Source organism: Cupressus sempervirens, chromosome 8 (genome assembly GCF_028749045.1).
Source record: "Cupressus sempervirens isolate cs-2001-9-10 chromosome 8, ASM2874904v1, whole genome shotgun sequence".
In the NCBI taxonomy this organism is placed as follows: Eukaryota; Viridiplantae; Streptophyta; class Pinopsida; order Cupressales; family Cupressaceae; genus Cupressus; species Cupressus sempervirens.
The window spans coordinates 767726995-767744379 of record NC_143125.1 but is presented as its reverse complement, the minus strand read 5'-3'; positions in this window follow the sequence as shown (position 1 = coordinate 767744379).

Below are 17385 nucleotides of genomic sequence, written 5' to 3'. Positions count from 1 at the left end.
TTATTCTCCAAGATAGATTTAAAGTTGGGATATCATCAATTGTGCATTGTGGAAAGTGATATTAATAAGATTGCATTGTGTACACGGTATGGTCACTACAAGTTCATAGTGGTACCATTTGATCTCACAAATACCCTAGCTATATTCATGAGCCTTATGAATGGTGTGTTTCATACATTTCTGGATAAGTTTGTAGTATTGTTTCTCGATAATATATTGATATATTCACAAGATGAGAAGGTACATGAAGAACACTTGAGGTAGGTATTACAATGATTAAGGGAAAATCAGCTATATGGCATTTTGTCCAAGTGTGCCTTCTTCAAGAAGGAAGTGCACTATTTAGGCCATGCAATATTAGGAGATGGAATCATAGTGGATCCATCTAAGATGTAGGCCATTATGGATTGGCCAACACCAAATAATGTTTCAGAAGTTAGAAGCTTCATGGGGTTAGCAGGGTATTATAGGTGGTTTGTGGCAAGATTTTCTAGAGCAGCTCATCCTATCACCTCCCTTCAGAGGAAAGAGAAGAAGTTTGAATGGACCAACAAGTGTGATAGGGCCTTCCAAGAACTCAAGAAGAAACTCACTAGCACACCAATCAGATTTTGTAGTATGCATAGATGCTTCGCTCAATGGTATTGGAGCCATTCTCATGAAAAATGGTCATGTCATAGCATATGAGTCTAGGAAACTTAATACTCACAAGCTAAACTATCCCACTCATGATTTGGAGCTTGCAACATTAGTTCATGCCTTGGCAAGATGGCATTGCTTTCTTCTAGGACATTACTTTGAGCTTCATTGAAATCACTAAAGTTTGTAATATATTTTCACATAGCCAAATCTAAATGTCTGACAGAGGAGATGGATGGACTTCTTATGTGATTATGATTTTGATGTACATTACATTAAAGAAAAGGATAATGTATTCATATATGCCTTAAGTAGGAGATGTCATGAGATAACTTCCATGATTATTGAGATAGATTTGAGAGACCGCATACTAAACCATCTTCCTGGAGATTTATTTTATACAAAAGTTTGTCAGTTACCCCACTCTTAGAGACTCCTAGAGGGAAGATTTTCTAATTTTTCATTTAGTCCAGATGGATTACTATGCCACAAAGGGTGCATATATGTACCATCCTTGGGTGGGTTATGCGAGTTCATTATTTTGGAGGCTCACAAAGCACCCTATTCAACACATCTAGGTGTCAAGAAGCTTCATGCAGATTTTAGGTAATTATATCATTGGCTAGGAATGAGAATACAGATTGCCAACATCATATCCAAATGCCTAGAGTGTCAAAGAGTTAAGGTAGAGCACAGACATAAAAAAAGAAAGACATTCCTTCCTGATGTTGATCTAATTTTTCACATGATAAAATTTCCCTTGCCTAGGTACAAAAATCATATTGATTCCATTAATGGTGAGTAGGGTTTTTGGTTTCTAGTCTTCTAGATTTGTTTGCTTTTGAAAACATTTCTTAGACCCTATGTCTCAATCCTTTTAAAACTTTTTGGGCACAAAATCTTTTTAAAATCTTATGAATATTTTGTATTCATTTAAATTTTTTTGTACCCCCAAAGTGATATTTTCTCTCATGTTCCTCATTGTCTGATTCTGGTAAGATCTATGATTCTTGCTATCTTGCTATGAAAAGATGTGCACTTTTTATGTATAGTGAGGTAGAGAATACTACAAAATTTAAAGACAAGATTGTAAAATGAAGGTGCGGTGGTGAGAGATTGTGTTGTAGCTGAAGTTTCAGTCATGTAAACTTTGTCAGTATTGTTAGAGCAGGAAAAGGAACCTAGTAAAAAGTGGGCAAAAGAAGTCACCTGAATAATGGTTTTTCTGATGATTCGCTACTTTGCTATCAAAAAAACTAAGCATCTCATCGTTAGCGACATAGAAAGTAGTTAGGAAATATATGACATGATGGCCTCCAAACTTCCCAGTGACCATAAATATTTCCAAGTTGCAATGGTGAGTAATGACTATTATGTCAGAAGCATTTAATGAAGGCGATTATGACTTGACTTGCCTTTATTCTTCCAACACTGAGTTTTGAATAGTCACCAGAGCTCGCTACTTTGCTATTGAAAAAATTATGCATATCGTCATTAGTGACATAGCAAGCTACTATGAAATGAACACATGGTGGGACCCAAGAAACATGGAAAGGTCACTAGGATTAGAATATGTTTTTATTATGCTAGCTGTACAAGATTCCTCACGTCATCAGTATCCTAGACCCATGCCTCATTCATAAAACACATGAGGGATTATGATCATCAAATTAAGTTGGGATCAATTATTCTCACTATCTCACTATAGAAAGATGTGCAATGTTTACTCTATGTGACATAGCAAATACAGGACCCACCACATCTTAAAAACTTCATGCAGTTTCCATACCATCAGATCAACTTCAAATCTACAGTCATTGCTATCTCGCTATAAAGAGTTACACGAAGTTTATGTATAGTGAGGTAGTGAGTGAGGGACCCACCATATTTCTCATAAGAGTTATATCAAATTTCTTCCACATGATCAAAGTAGGACCAATGGTTGTTGCTATCTCATTATAGAAAGATGCTTGAAGTTTATATATAGCGAGGTAGCAACTTGATGACATGTGTCCCTAGTCATCAGTGGGCCAAGAATGGAACACAAGCATTGAAGGAAAGGTACAAATGGAAGCATTTCATTGGTTTGATTGGAAACATATTAAGAGGAAAGAGGATTCAACTTTGTTTTTATCCCTGGATCATAGGATTTTTCAAAGATCAATGGTGCAAATTTAAAAGGAAAGATGATGCCACACTGTTTTTCCACTCTGTGCATTTATGAAGCTTGAAAGCTTCACGTGTGAAAGAAAACAGAGTATAATACAAAAGATTTTCTTAATCTCATCCCATGTGAACAAAGATTTCAAGTTTTTCCTAAGCAGAAGCCATTATTGAGAAGGTTGTGAGCTAGACAAGAATGTGAAGCAAATTTCTAGTGCTTGTGGGGACATTACAGAGCTACAGAGAGAAATAAGAAAAGAATCAAGTAAGTATTTACACTATAATCTTTGTAGTGTCTTAATTCTACAAATTAGAATTCAAAATGCCTCCAAAGATGGGATTTTCTAGTTAGGAGAATTAATCAAACATGAGTGTCCACAATGATTTACTTGAGCTACTTCCCAACTCCACTATTGAAACTGTGCAAGTCAAAAAGCTTACTACATTAAACCCTAGGTTGAAAATAGTTGATGAATTTTATGACAAGGGTAATTGGGTTAGGAATGCTAGTACCTCTCAAAATTGTCTAGAACTATTTTTAAAATGGTTTTCAAAGAGGAACCTTTTTGCCCCACATGCCAATATCTAGAATTTTGATCTAGGGAAACTAGTGGTTCCTAGTGTTTTCATGGATTATGATCTTCTCAAAGCTATGGCCAAGAACTATGACCCAGCCATTAGAGTTGCAAGAAGAATGGATGGCTAGGTCCTAATTATAGTTAGCCCAGATGAGATTAGGGAAGTTTTTGGTTTAGGGCCTCTCATTGATTACCATGTGCCCATTGATTTGGAAGGATTAGAAAAGGAATATAAATCCAAGAAGGATACCATTAGGCAAGGTGCACTAAAGGAACATATAGGTAAAATTGGAACCCTACCAGCAATAACAACAACCTCCAGGGAACCTTTCAAAAGGGCATATTTCAATTTCAGGGCTATAAAGATATATAGGACCCTGTGCAAAGTTTTTGGGAGAGATGAAGAAGAGTTCATGCCTATGGATTTTGTGTATATGGTTATTCAGGTCTCATATTTTTGGTGTGGACATTGTTTTTTATTTTGCTTCTTATCTAGCTAAGGAAATTCACAATGGATTAATTGGGATTGCCAAGAGCAAGGTGGATAAAACTTTTGGTCATTATTCTTTATTGATGCACATGTTTTTGTTTAAAGGAGCTACATATTTTGATAAAGAAAAGAAATTAAATAGAGAGGAGACTGGGGAAGCACTACTAGTCCAATTATGGAATGTAAATATGACTTGTGATGCAGAGAATGCTAATTTTGTCAGGTTTGATAGGAATTTCACTTCCAAGCTGAGATGCCTCTTATTGAGTGATAATCCCAGAATCTCCAAGGCACTAATGGGTCTCATTAGGCCTATGGATAACCCTAGTGGTTTGAAAGTTTCACATAATTGTGGGGATATCATTCCATACTTTGTTTCTACTATTTTTAGAATTGATTTTTTTAAGGGAAGTCCTTGTGTACTACCCTACCAAGTGCCCTTGAAGGTAGGAGTACCTGAGTTTTTGTGGTAGTTGAGAGGAGTAGAGGAAACATTTTTAATGAAAAGATCAATAGGGTCAATTTTCCCCACTTGCACAATAGCCCATCATTTTGTAATCACAAAAGGGGGTTGGCTTTCTTTGAACAAAAATTTGGATCCCTACAAGATGGCTATTTCTCACCCTTGCTTTTGTGATTTTGACAGATTTTTTAATTTGGCTAGCTTGGACAAATTTAGCATGAATTTTATTTCCCAGAAGATATAATAAGGAATGACTACTCCTTGCAAGAGTAGGAGACTAGAAAAGAAAAGTGGAGATTTTTTTCTAAAATTTTGGATTTCATTCATTATTTTGATCTAGATTATAGTCTTTTGGATGATGTAGTTACAAATGTAGATAAGATAAGAAAACTTATGAATACTTTTCTTGAAATAATAGAGGCAATGAATGAAAAGAAACAATTCTTTATTAGATTTTACCTAGATAAGGCTAGGGCAGTGATGAGGAGATTGGGTTTTACTCCCAATATAGGGGCATGTCAATTAACTATCCAAAAAAGGCTAGGGTATGCTCTTATTTAGAATAAAGGGACCATTATGGACAAAGGAAAACAAATAATGGCATCCACCAGTGTTGTTGTGGAAGAGAGGCCTTCTGAATCCTCTCTAAAAAGGAGAAAGATAATAAGGGAAGAGGATTTTCATGTTGAGGAATACTCACCCTCATAGACCCCTTTTAGAATTGAAGAGTAGTAGCTTACTGAAGAGAAAATTGAACAGATGGGATCACAAGGGGAAGTTTTGGTCACACATTTAGAAATAAATGAAGGAGACCACCAAGAGCCTCTAGTACCAAGTTTTGAATTAATAGTTACAGATTATAGAGTGAGAGAATTGGACCCTATGCTAGAATAGGCAAGTCATCAATTTTTTTTTTATGACAGTTTTGTAAAATCAACGACTTTCCATCAATTTGCATGGAGGGAAAATATGAGAAATTTTGAGGAAAGATGCAAAAAATTGATAGCAAAGCATCCAAAAATGTATGAATCCTCTATCCAAAACCAAATAAAAGCAGCAAATGATGCAAGAGTTCCAGAACATAACCCTTGAAGAGGGGAGGCAAATGGTAAATGCTTCCAATATATTTTTGTTACCCAATTGGGATATTGCAGATGCATAAATTTTAATTTATATTTCTAATGAATTGGAATTACAAGACCCCAATAAAAAGGAGTTTGCAGGGACTTCATTCAGTGAAGATCAAGCTTCTTTGGTCATGTGGTCACTGAGAAGGGGATCTAGGGCTATTTCATCATAGCTAGATGAATCAGGGCTAACAGGAAACATCATTCTAAGGAGGGTGGTTGATACCTCTCATGTATAGGCAACACATTGAAATGTGGATTCATCCCAATTTGTTTTGGCCACTGCTATGTTTGAACTACAAAGTAAATATGAAACAATTCTAGAGGCCTATAATAAAGAGGTTAAAAAGAGAATTGAGCTTGAGAACAAGTTAATGGGGAGGTCCACAAGGCCAAAAATAACATACCCTCACCCCCTAGTTGAACCTTTCAAATCCACCCCCCTCATAGAAATACTAGATACACCCTAAAGGCTGAAATACTACATAGTAGAAAATTTTGAAGAAGACAAAAGCAAGCTGTGGGCATTACATGTGGAGTTGGAGGAAAAATATGAAGATAAATTAAGAAAGGCTCTTACATATTTGGGGGAAAAAATTGAATGGCCACTAGTTTATGATCAGTTTGCCAGGGTGATCCGTATCTAGAAGGAATTGAAAGCAAGTGATGAGGCTTTGAAGCCTATTATAAATAAGTGGGTAAGAAAGAGGAAAGAGATGACATTTTAATGTTATTTTGTCATAAAAAATTCCTATGATCAAATTGAGAAAACTTTTGATATTGTTTTTGATCTATCTGATTTTGACAATAAGAGATTTCATTTGCAAAGAATAATAATTGGCTACTTGAACAAGTACAAGAGAAAAAAGTTTAGTTTGTTTTCTCATGCCCTAGATAGGAGAAATAATTTGAAAAACAAAGATGAATAGGCAAAAGAACTTGATGATTTAATTTTCTTAAAAATGAAATAGGGCATGCATGGTGGGCTACCACAACTGAAGAAATAGTGAAAGCTCAAATATTCTTTGATTCTTTGAAACAAGAATTTGTTAATATTGATAGGGAGGTAGAATATGTTATCAAAAAAAATAGGATATTCAACAATTTGATTGGCTAGATGATGCACTTTTTGACAAGTGGATGGAGGATATTGTTTCTAGTGAGCAACTAGAAGAAGTTGAAAGTGATGATGAGGAGATGCATGAAGATGAATTAAAAATCATTGATCCACCTCCATCAATACCTGTAACAAAAGAAGGGAAGTCATATCATGAAAATGATACAATGGATCAGTTAGATGACTTAGCAAACACATAATCAAGAGTAACTATCACCTTGATAATACATGATGATATGAGTGAAAATTCTAGAGTGGAGGTGAAGTTACATGAATCAAAGCCTGATGCATCATTAGCAAGTCTAATAGCTGCATATGCCAAGGATTCAAAATAAATAAAAGACTAATCATGGGAGTCCCAGCATGTAAGGATGTAACAAAAAAGAGGGGCCTATAAAGAATAATATGATGTTACTTTCCTATTACTTAAATTTTTTTTTTGTGACACGATGTATGTAAATATCTTTTATGGACACCTATCAGTTCTCTATGCCTGAAGCTTGTTACATCTCACATTATATAAGTGAGATTCTAAGGATAGAGAATAGTCTGATTTCTATTGCATTTTAGTATTACAGTTAGGATGTTTTTGATCTAGTTTTTGAGCAGAACTTTATGATGTATTTTTCCCTGCATGTTTTCTAAGAAGATGTCAATATTGAATGATCTTTGTGTCTTTTCTTAAGGTCATTTTGAGTTTACAACAATTGTATACAATTTTCAAAGAAAATTAATACAAGTTATGAGTTGTCCCCATATCATTTTTTATTGAATATTGTCTCCTTAGTTGTTACTTTATTATTTTGAGATTGTGTGAGTAAAGCTTTCTCAATTGAATGCAATTCATTTAGGTTGTATGTCAATTCATTATTGCTATTAATTCAATGAATTAAGTAAAAAAAATTCATGAATTTGATAGGGTTGTCATGGTAATAGAAAGGATGTCTGTAAGAATGAAATTTAGTAAGAATTGTTGATAATTCTTGTTGTAAAGCAACAAATTAGATCCACAAATTGAAGTAGACTATGAATCCCAATGGAATAAGCATTGATTGAAATTTACTTAGTATGCAGAATAGATACACTATGAAGGAGCATCAATTCTAAAATCACAATCAGCTTTAATTTACATTTCTTGAAGATTTTAAATGATGGTCAACACTTGGTTGCATGGAATGTTTTAGCCTTAGTTAGCCATTATTGCTAGGAACACTTGCAAATCTATAGAAGAAATTTGGCCAAATCTATTATATGGGATGTTTTTATTCAAAATGTCAGAACCATGCATGTATTTGAGGATTTGAGATGAGAATCAGAATGAAACTAAAATAATTCTCATACACTATCTTTAGTTTTGAATCATCCCTAGGTATACCCACCTTAGTTTTACAGATCCTAAAGAGTACAAAACCACCCTTGGTTTTTTTGAAGTTGGGTTTGAATGATTTACACATGTAATTGGTAATAAGAATTGGCTAATCCTTAGGTTATGTGAGTAATGTCATTTTGGTATTGAACTTTTGTTGTTCAATAGTTTTAAAACTCCAACACTTGACATGACAAAAGCATGACATTCCTCCCTAGGCGCCTAATAAGATGGATTATTTTTGTAAGTTTAAAACAAAACCAACATTTTTCCTTCCACCATGCCTAGATAGATGGACCCATGCATTTTGGAGAAAGGAGGAGTGGTTTGGCATTGGAAAGTGGTCTAGTTAGGCTTCCACCTTGGGATTGGGATGGACAAGACCTTTTGTGTCTTTAGATGTATTAGGGGGAGGAAGGATATCTTGCCTAAGCTCTTATCAAAAAGTGAACTAAGTGGGCATGTGACCCATATCCTAGGAATTTCAAAATTTTGAGGAGCAACATTTTGACATAAAGTATAAGATGGAGTGGGGCGTGGGATGATTAAGTTAGAGGTAAATGTTAGGAAATGAAAAGTTGGGGTTGGGTAAAGGAAAAATACAGGAATTGTTAGTGTAGATTTTTAAGCACCCTTTAGTCATGAGTAAGGGGTAGTTTACTAATAAGGTATGTCATAAAAAAAAAAGAATAATTAGGAATGCATTGTATTAATTAGGAGTGCTAGGATTTATTTAATAGATTAATAAAGTAGCCAAGTTATAGGATAATTTTTGTAATAAAAGGAGCTTAGATTATGGGATTTATATAGTAGTTATAAGGTAACTGATTTATACATATATATCTATTTACGTTATATTTCCTTTCTCACCATTGAGTGTAGCTTGTTTTAGAAATGAGTATTTTGTATTATGGGTAAAAGTAAAGTATGATGTAAAAATAATAATAATAAATATTATGTTAAGATGGGACATGTGGAAGATTGATTTAAAATGTATATTATTCGATGATAATTAAATACGTGTATAATAAAATATTAGGGTTATTTGAGATAATATGTTATTAGATTTAATAATAGATAAATAAATAAATGATTAAATAAAATAAAATCAAATAAATGAAAATTATAAAATAGAATTTAAAAATTAAAAAAATTATATATATATATATATATATATATATATATATATATATATATATATATATATATATATATATATATATATATATATATATATATATCATTTAAAAATACCTTGGTGCAAAGCATCCTTACCTAAGATATTGTAACTAGCACCAATGTGGAATTTGGGTTTTGCAATCACATAAGTAATGACTCTATTTGAGGATAGGATGTTTATTAAAGAGAGAGCATTACCTACCTACCAGGTCATATCTCATAGTTCGATAGAACATACAAACAAGTAGAGATCAATTCATAATTCTTTTAGTTCACTTTTAAAAAAAAAAAATGGTTGAGTTTTGCTGTGTAAATTTAGGGCATGATAGAGAAATCAAGCAATGTCAATCTAGTCTTAGCATGAATGCAATTTATAAATCAAAATCTTTGAAGATTCATTGTTATAATGAATGTAAAGTTGTTCAATACTTATTGCATGAATTTGTCAACTTTGTTAATAGATATAGTTGGCTTGTCATTTCTTTTGCAATTTTAAGAAGTTTCAAGGCCAAATATGTTATCAAGGGTTTGTAGTATAGAGCATTACATGTCAAAGGTGTCAAATCCTTAGGTTGACCCACCTTGATTTAGCAGATCCCAATGTGTAGGAAGCATAAATGCTTTTTTGAGTCCGTCCAGGCCCAAATAAGATGTATCCAACATGGGAAGTAGCTAAATCCTAGGTAATATGTTATTTTTTCTTTCACTGGTATTAATTAGAAATCAGTCAAATTGAGAACCAATATGCCAAACTTTGAAAGGTCATAACTTTCAAAATATTTCTTTGATTAACTATTATACCACTTTTAAAAATCCTTGGCTTCTAAGTGAAAGGGCCTAACTAATGGAAGTGATGAGGCATATTAATGTCTCAAATTTGATATAGTTTTTTATTTAGTTTGAACTTACTCTTTGAGCCTTGTAAAAAACATTTCTAACATATTTTTCTTATGCTAGATGCAGCTAGAACTTATTAAACCTATGGATAATGGATATAACATATCTTCCTTAATATTATATATAAAGTGTAGTGCTTCATATAAATATTTTAAGCTATGTTCTAATATTTGGATAAGAGTAGAAATGTTGTTGTGCATATGTATTCAAATGTTTCTAATTTTTAGGAAATGGAGAAGTGTCACAAAGAGTGGTGAAACCGTATTAAAGAAGGAGTGATGAAGATTGATCGTAGCGTGAGAAGTCCAATTCAGTTCCAAGTGTTAAGCCATGTCTGCAAGAAGAGTATTCTAGGAGACCTAACTTGCTACATTATTTGCGGACTGTTATTTTGTTGCTCAATCAATGTTTTAATGTCATGGTTGACATTCCACCTTTTTCTTCTGACAATGTTTTCTCATGGATTGTAGTGCCTACCCCTAGTTTGCATTTCTGTTATCATTGTCGAACTCTTTTAGGCTAGTTTTATGCTTATGATTAGTGGCATTGTTTCAAGATTGTTAGATATTGCTTTAGTTTCAGTTGATTTTATGATGAGATTACTTGGCACTCTACATTTCATGTATGCATGATGATTATTACAGTTTTTTTAGTTATTGATGATGATTAGTTAGATGGTTTATTATCACATGTGTTTTCTTTTGGATACTTACCCCATACTGCATGTGTATGGTGTGCATGTTGTTTTCTTTATGTATGACGTTTCTGATGTGGTTAAGGAAGGGAGTCATAGTCACCTACTAGTCAGGATCTATATGATGCACCACTTTCTGTCATTGCTTGCTTAGCTTAGAATATTATGTCTGTACATGTGTGAATTTTATACAAGTTGTAGGTATCAGGTATCGACTTCCTTGAATTGCCAGGATGAGCGTACCCTATCGCATTATCTCAATGGTAAGAGAGGGGAGATAAAAGTCCAAATCCTAAACCTTTAAGCCATTTGTCCTAATTGATAATTTGGACAAGTATCTGAGTCGAGTACCCTCTGAATGCGTTGAATGACGTTAATTTGTGATTATAACCCTTTAGTTTGATTTAGTATGTGTTTTTCTTTGATGGGTTTTTGTATGTTGCTTTATGAGTCTTTTGTGTATTTTCTTTTAATTAAGTCTAATTAAAAGATTAAATTAATGATTAAATTTAATGGAAAATTATTATGACATTTTAATATTTAATTATATTTAATTAAATAAAAAGAATTAAATTTGAGGATAAAAGTTAAAGTTTAAATTTTGAATGTGATAATATTTATTTAATTTAATAATAATGCACTTAGAGTTTATTTTTAAAATAAATGCTAAATATTATTATTATTTAAGTTAATAAATATTTTATCAATTAAGTTTCTAAAATAAATTAAAAAGTGAAAATATATTAAATTATGAAAAAAAGCTTTAAGTTCGCATGACTTATGCATGAGATTAAATAAAAGAAATTAATTAAAAGATAAAATAAGTGAAAATTATAATGTTATAAAGTGCACATGGGATTAAAAGTAATAAATTGATTAAAAATAGAAGTCAAGTGGAAAATTAAATAAAGTAATTTAATAATTCACTTAATGTGCATGAAAAGATAAAAGAAAGATTAATAAAAGCTAATTTTAGAGTTAACTCTAGTGAGCAAGGAGTCCTCATGGGTGAATGCACAATTAGTGCTCTGATTTAAGGAGAGAGAACTCCTTATTATCAATTGAAGGTTCATTTTGATGGAGATGAATTTTCGAGACACGAATTTTAGAGACAAATTTTGGGAGATGAATTTTGGACACGAATTTTGGAAGCAAATCTTCTCGCAATTCTTAGGTGGCTGCGTGTTAGCATCAAGTTCAGGTAGGGTCTTGTGTTTTGATCACTGAATGAATTATGCAGTTTGATATTTATGTCTACTTCATGATTGTAAGAACTTGTCTTCTCAAATTTCATTATACGAATGTGTCAATTCTTCATTCTTGATCTTTTGCTATCCAATTTCATCTATAAATCTAGGTTGAAAAACCATTTAGGAAACCTCATTCAACAATTGAAAGAAAATAGAATTAAATTGAAATTATGGTTTGAATAAAAATGGAATTGAGAAATTTAAACTTGGAAAGGGTTTGATCGTAGATTGAAAATTCGATTGGTTCAACTTAATATCAGATTTAAATGGCAATCATTTATTTTATTTTATTTTAAATTATTTTTAAATGTTTAATGTGCTTATGAGGGGGGGGAGAATTGTTTAAAATAATAATTATTAAATTAAATATTTTTTTAAGAAAAAAAGTATATAATTGAAGAGGGTATTGTTTTGGTTAAAATTTTATTAATATATATATATATATAATTGTTTGTTTAATAAAATAAAATTTTGTTTAATTAATTATTGTTAGGAATTTTTAAAACAATCCTTTCAAATATATATATATATATATATATATATATATATATATATATATATATATATATATATATATAACATGCGTGGGGAGGGTTTTCACCCCACCCCCACCATTTATTTTTAGATCAGTAGTGGCAAGTTGACACCTGCACTGTGATTACGCAATGATAGGCTGGTAGACAATAAAAGGCCGCATGGCTTATTTAAGGCCGGTGGGCCCTAAATGTGTAGCAAAGTTTGATTTTAGTTTTGTTTTATTTAATAATGTTACATTATATTATATATGTATTTAATTTAATTTATTAATAATGATTTTAATAATTGTTAATTTAATTAGTATTAATAAAATTTAATATAGTTTTTTTCAATATTATGCTATTAATTTCACTAATATGTTTATTTAATATTTAGGTTTTTTATATTAATAAATATTAATTGTTAAATAATTTTAATTAAGAGGTTTTGATTAATTAATGATTAACGAATATTAATTATTAAATAATTTTTCTAAGAGTCATAATTTTTATTAAATCTAGAAATTTTGGATTATAATTGGTGCTAATTCAAAAAATAATGTTAAACATTAATTGATAGATGTTGTTCATAATTATTATTGTTAATATTTAATAAAATAATTATTATAAAGGTTTTAGGTATTTAATTTTAATTAATAATTATAATGACTATTATTTTGAAGTTAAATAATTAAATTTATCCCTTGATTATTTTTAGAAAAATTGATTTAAAGTATAATACAGAGGTAATTCTTTATTCACACAAATACATGGGATAATCTTTAGGGTAAATGGGAAAAATCTTTTTGAACTTGGAATGTACCTTGAAATACAAACTGAAACTTTACTTAAACCCTATTGTGTATTTTCAAATCAAATCCAAACTGTTAGACTATTATGTTTTCTATGTATTGTTTATGCTTTGGGGTGTTTTGGGGTTGTTTTAGCATTGACCAGTCCTAGGTTGTTACCAGAGGCTCAGGGGTTTGTGAATGTGATGTTGTGATGATTTGGTCTCAATCTTTTAAACCCAACCAAGGTAATGTGATTGTATACTCTATGGTGGATTGTATTTATTGTTTGTTCTTGCTTCCAGTTTCCTTGTGTGAAGCTGAGGTGTATGTATTTGACATACCTAACTTAACCATTTTTGAGTCATTGATCAGTTATATTTGATTTGCTCTCCCAGTCGCTTTGAGAGGACTGAGATGTTTTGATGATTTGTTCTTGATGATGTTGTGACATGTTTGACTTGACCATTTTGGAGTCTTCGATCAGTATTGTGATTTATTATTGGGATACTTTCTGGTTGCTCATTGGAGAACCGTTGGATATTGTGATGTATCATTGATGCCTTCAGTTGCTAATAGAGAACTGTTGTGATCATTATGATTATCATTTGATACTTATTAGTTGCTCATGGAGAACTGATGTGATTATTGTGGCTTATCTTTTGATGCTTTACAGTCACTTGTATAGGGCCGAGGTGATTTTTTGATTTGTGATTTCATAAGCCTAGGGTAGGTTATCTATGTGTAATGTCAGGAAGTGGCTTGTAATGAGGGACGGGGGCCCTAAGTGGCTCTGGGAATGACTTATTGTAAGTTGTTTGTAATAAGTGATAACATTTACACTAAATGGAGATTAAAATGAACCTAATAAGATAATTGTATGTTCTCTCCCATGCCTTAAGTGCTAGTATAGACTAGGATGGGGTAGAGAGAATGCTTGGTTACGACCTTGCATTCCATGGTATGCCTTGTCAATACAAGAGGATATTAGTGGCTATAGCATCACTGGGGACCCAAGATTCCTAGGGGATTGCTTAGGTAACTTCCAACATGATTTCTGTGATGACACTTTCCTACTTGCATAGTAGGTTTCCTACGAGTCTTTGTGGTACCTCTGGGTCTAGATGTCAATCTATGTGTTGGAACCTTTGAGTTAGTATACTTTTAGGATTTCATGGATTTAGAGAGTATTTTTTTTATGTGATTTGATATACTATTTGGAACTTGAGACTATCTCCTCAGCACAGTGGTAGTGGGCCATTTAGGTTCCATGTGGTCGAGTGGTAGTGCTTTTTACTCTTATCATTTGAGATCCTTTTGTAGTCACCGTGGCTAGAGCTTCTTGTGATGCTTGTTTATCATGATTAGGTGATGTTATTTACTGATGTATTTCTTCATATTGATGATTATCATGTGATAGGTGATGTTCTCTGCTTGTAGGATCATCTTATGTTGTATTCTTGTATGTTAGATTTTCTTTATGATTATGTTGTAGTATGTTTAGTAGTGACATCCCTATTACTATAGTACTGATGATCTTATTGGTGACTTGGGATGTTATGCATGGGGGATGGCTAGGACCCGTGATGGTCTAATGATGCTATTGACGATTGGGAGGAACCATGCACTTATATTCGTTGTGTTATATCTTTATGATGGATAGATGTATCATGTATGCTATTAGTTTCATTTATTTTACTATACTTTTCATCATGGTTCGATGAGGATGATGTATATTTATTTCTGCATGTGTATATTCTTTTAGCCTTTCATACTTTGTGACATGTATAGTGGATGATTGAGCATTCTGGATTTAATTTTCCAAGAGGCATTCAGAACAAATGTATATTATGGACTTTGGACTTTCTAATTATTCTTTTATGTGGTTGTGGTAGTTGTTAAACTTAGAATTAATTAAATTTAAATGTGACTCAACATCTTGGGATCCTTAAGGAATGTAACCTATTATGTATGTTTACAGTTGATAGTATGTTATTGCTTCCACTACTATGTGATTGGTGTGAATGATTTATCCTTCTTGAAAAAAAAATTGTTTGAAAAACTTAGTAAAACTTTAGGTTAATTCTTTTGGATCCCTTGGTGGGGTGTTACATAGATTTTATGTTATGTAATAAGTTCCAATCCTCTATATATATAAGAAAAGAGGGTAAAAATTAGTTAGTTGGTTAGAGGGATTCTGAAGTTGCTCTTTTCTGTTCTCAATAGATTATTCAATCATGTAGCAAAAGAAGAATTCTAATAAGAAAGTGATTTTGGAATACCTATTGTGTTCTTAGTTAGTTGAAGCCAACCAAGGGGGCTCACTTGGGAGGTGGAATAGATTTAGGTAGAGTAGACTTATTTCTTGCAGTTTTCTACTTTAAGATAGATTTATTTGATTAGTCTTGTAGCATAGTTACTATGAAAATTTCTTGCAGCACTTGTGGAAAATTATCATAGTGGATGTTTGAATTGTTAACTAGATTAGAACTCATTTTCCAAAGTTTTCTACATTTATCTATTGTTAGTCCAAGCATGTTTACTATTCTATATCAATAGTATACATTCCTTTCATGCATTTTACTTTCCTACAACATAGATGTATGACTTAAAGGAACTTAGTGCACATACTATGCTAATCCATTTCAAATTATAATTCTTGGGTTGACAATTCAAGTGTAGTTCATAATGGAAGAGATAATTCTCAAAATAAACATAGTATCCTCAAGAGGAATAACAACATGATTATCTTTATCCATTGTGGAAATCTTGTATTTTTGGCATTGTTTCTAGGGATGGTGTCAGACTAAGAATCTTCATGAGTCCTCTATTTTTAGATTAGTGTGTTAGTTAGAAACCACAAGATTGTGTGCTTGATTAATAAGTCACCAATTCAATTGCATGCATCAAAGAGGAAGACAATGAGATGAATATGGGAGATTTCTTCCATGAAAGTCTATGAATTTGAACCAAGAAATTGAAGAAGGAATTGAGTTGTCATTTGAGGATGCAAGCCCTATTTTTCCTACAGAATTATCCTCAAGAGAAGAACCTCTAGATACAAGTGGTCTTCAACCTTTTGCTAAAATTTTGGCCAGTTTCCTTGATAGTACTACTCCAAATCCACCAGTTGTTAACAATCCAGTACCTAATGTTCCTTTTTAGTAGCAATCTCATAATAAAATGCCTCTATTAATGGCATAACCTACTTTTCCATTTCATCTCCCAAACCTTTTAACCAACACTAATCTCAAAAATATACCTACAAATGCTCTTCCAAAGTTTTATGGCCTTGCAACTAAAGATCATGATACTTCCTTGTTTGAGTTTGACATACTTTGTGGTAGCTTTGACTACAACATTGATGCCCATAAGCTCAAGTTTTTTCCAACAACACTGAAAGAGTCATCTTTATGATGGTTCATGGACTTAGGAGCCAATGTAGTAGGTACTTGGGATGAAATACAAACTCTAGTTCTGGACAAATACAAAGAGGATTGCAAAGAAAATGATTCAAGAGGAGATGATATCTTTAGAGTGTCACAAAAGGAGGAATAAATATTGGAATACTATGTTTCACATTTCTTGTATACACTATAGAAGAACCCTCAACATGTGTTTTCTGAAGATTCACAAAAGCTAGTCTTCTTGAGAGGCATGAATGATAATTGTCTAGAAGCATTAGAATTGATGGCTGGCAGAGATGTATATCAATATTCTTGAAATGACCTTAAGAAACTCTATCTTAACTACTCAAGGTCAACAATGAAGAAAGGAAAAAGACACAAGACTATATCTACTAAAGGAATTGGTCAAGGTATTTCAAAGCTCAAGATATTTAATCTACTCTTAGATTTTAATAAGGACATCATAAATGATGTCACTACACATCTCAAAAAAATGACTACAAAGAAGAAGCATATAGAAGCTAAGGTATAATTAGCTGAGTACTACCCACATTGTTGGAAGTAGAAGAAAGATTGCCAATGCAAATTGATTGCAATCTGCTTTGGAAGAGTACTCAATATAATTTGAAATGATGTGCTAACTCACCTCCAAAAGACCATTGGGTTTTCCCTATGCATTTTCCCCTAATCAAATTCTCAAAAGAGACCA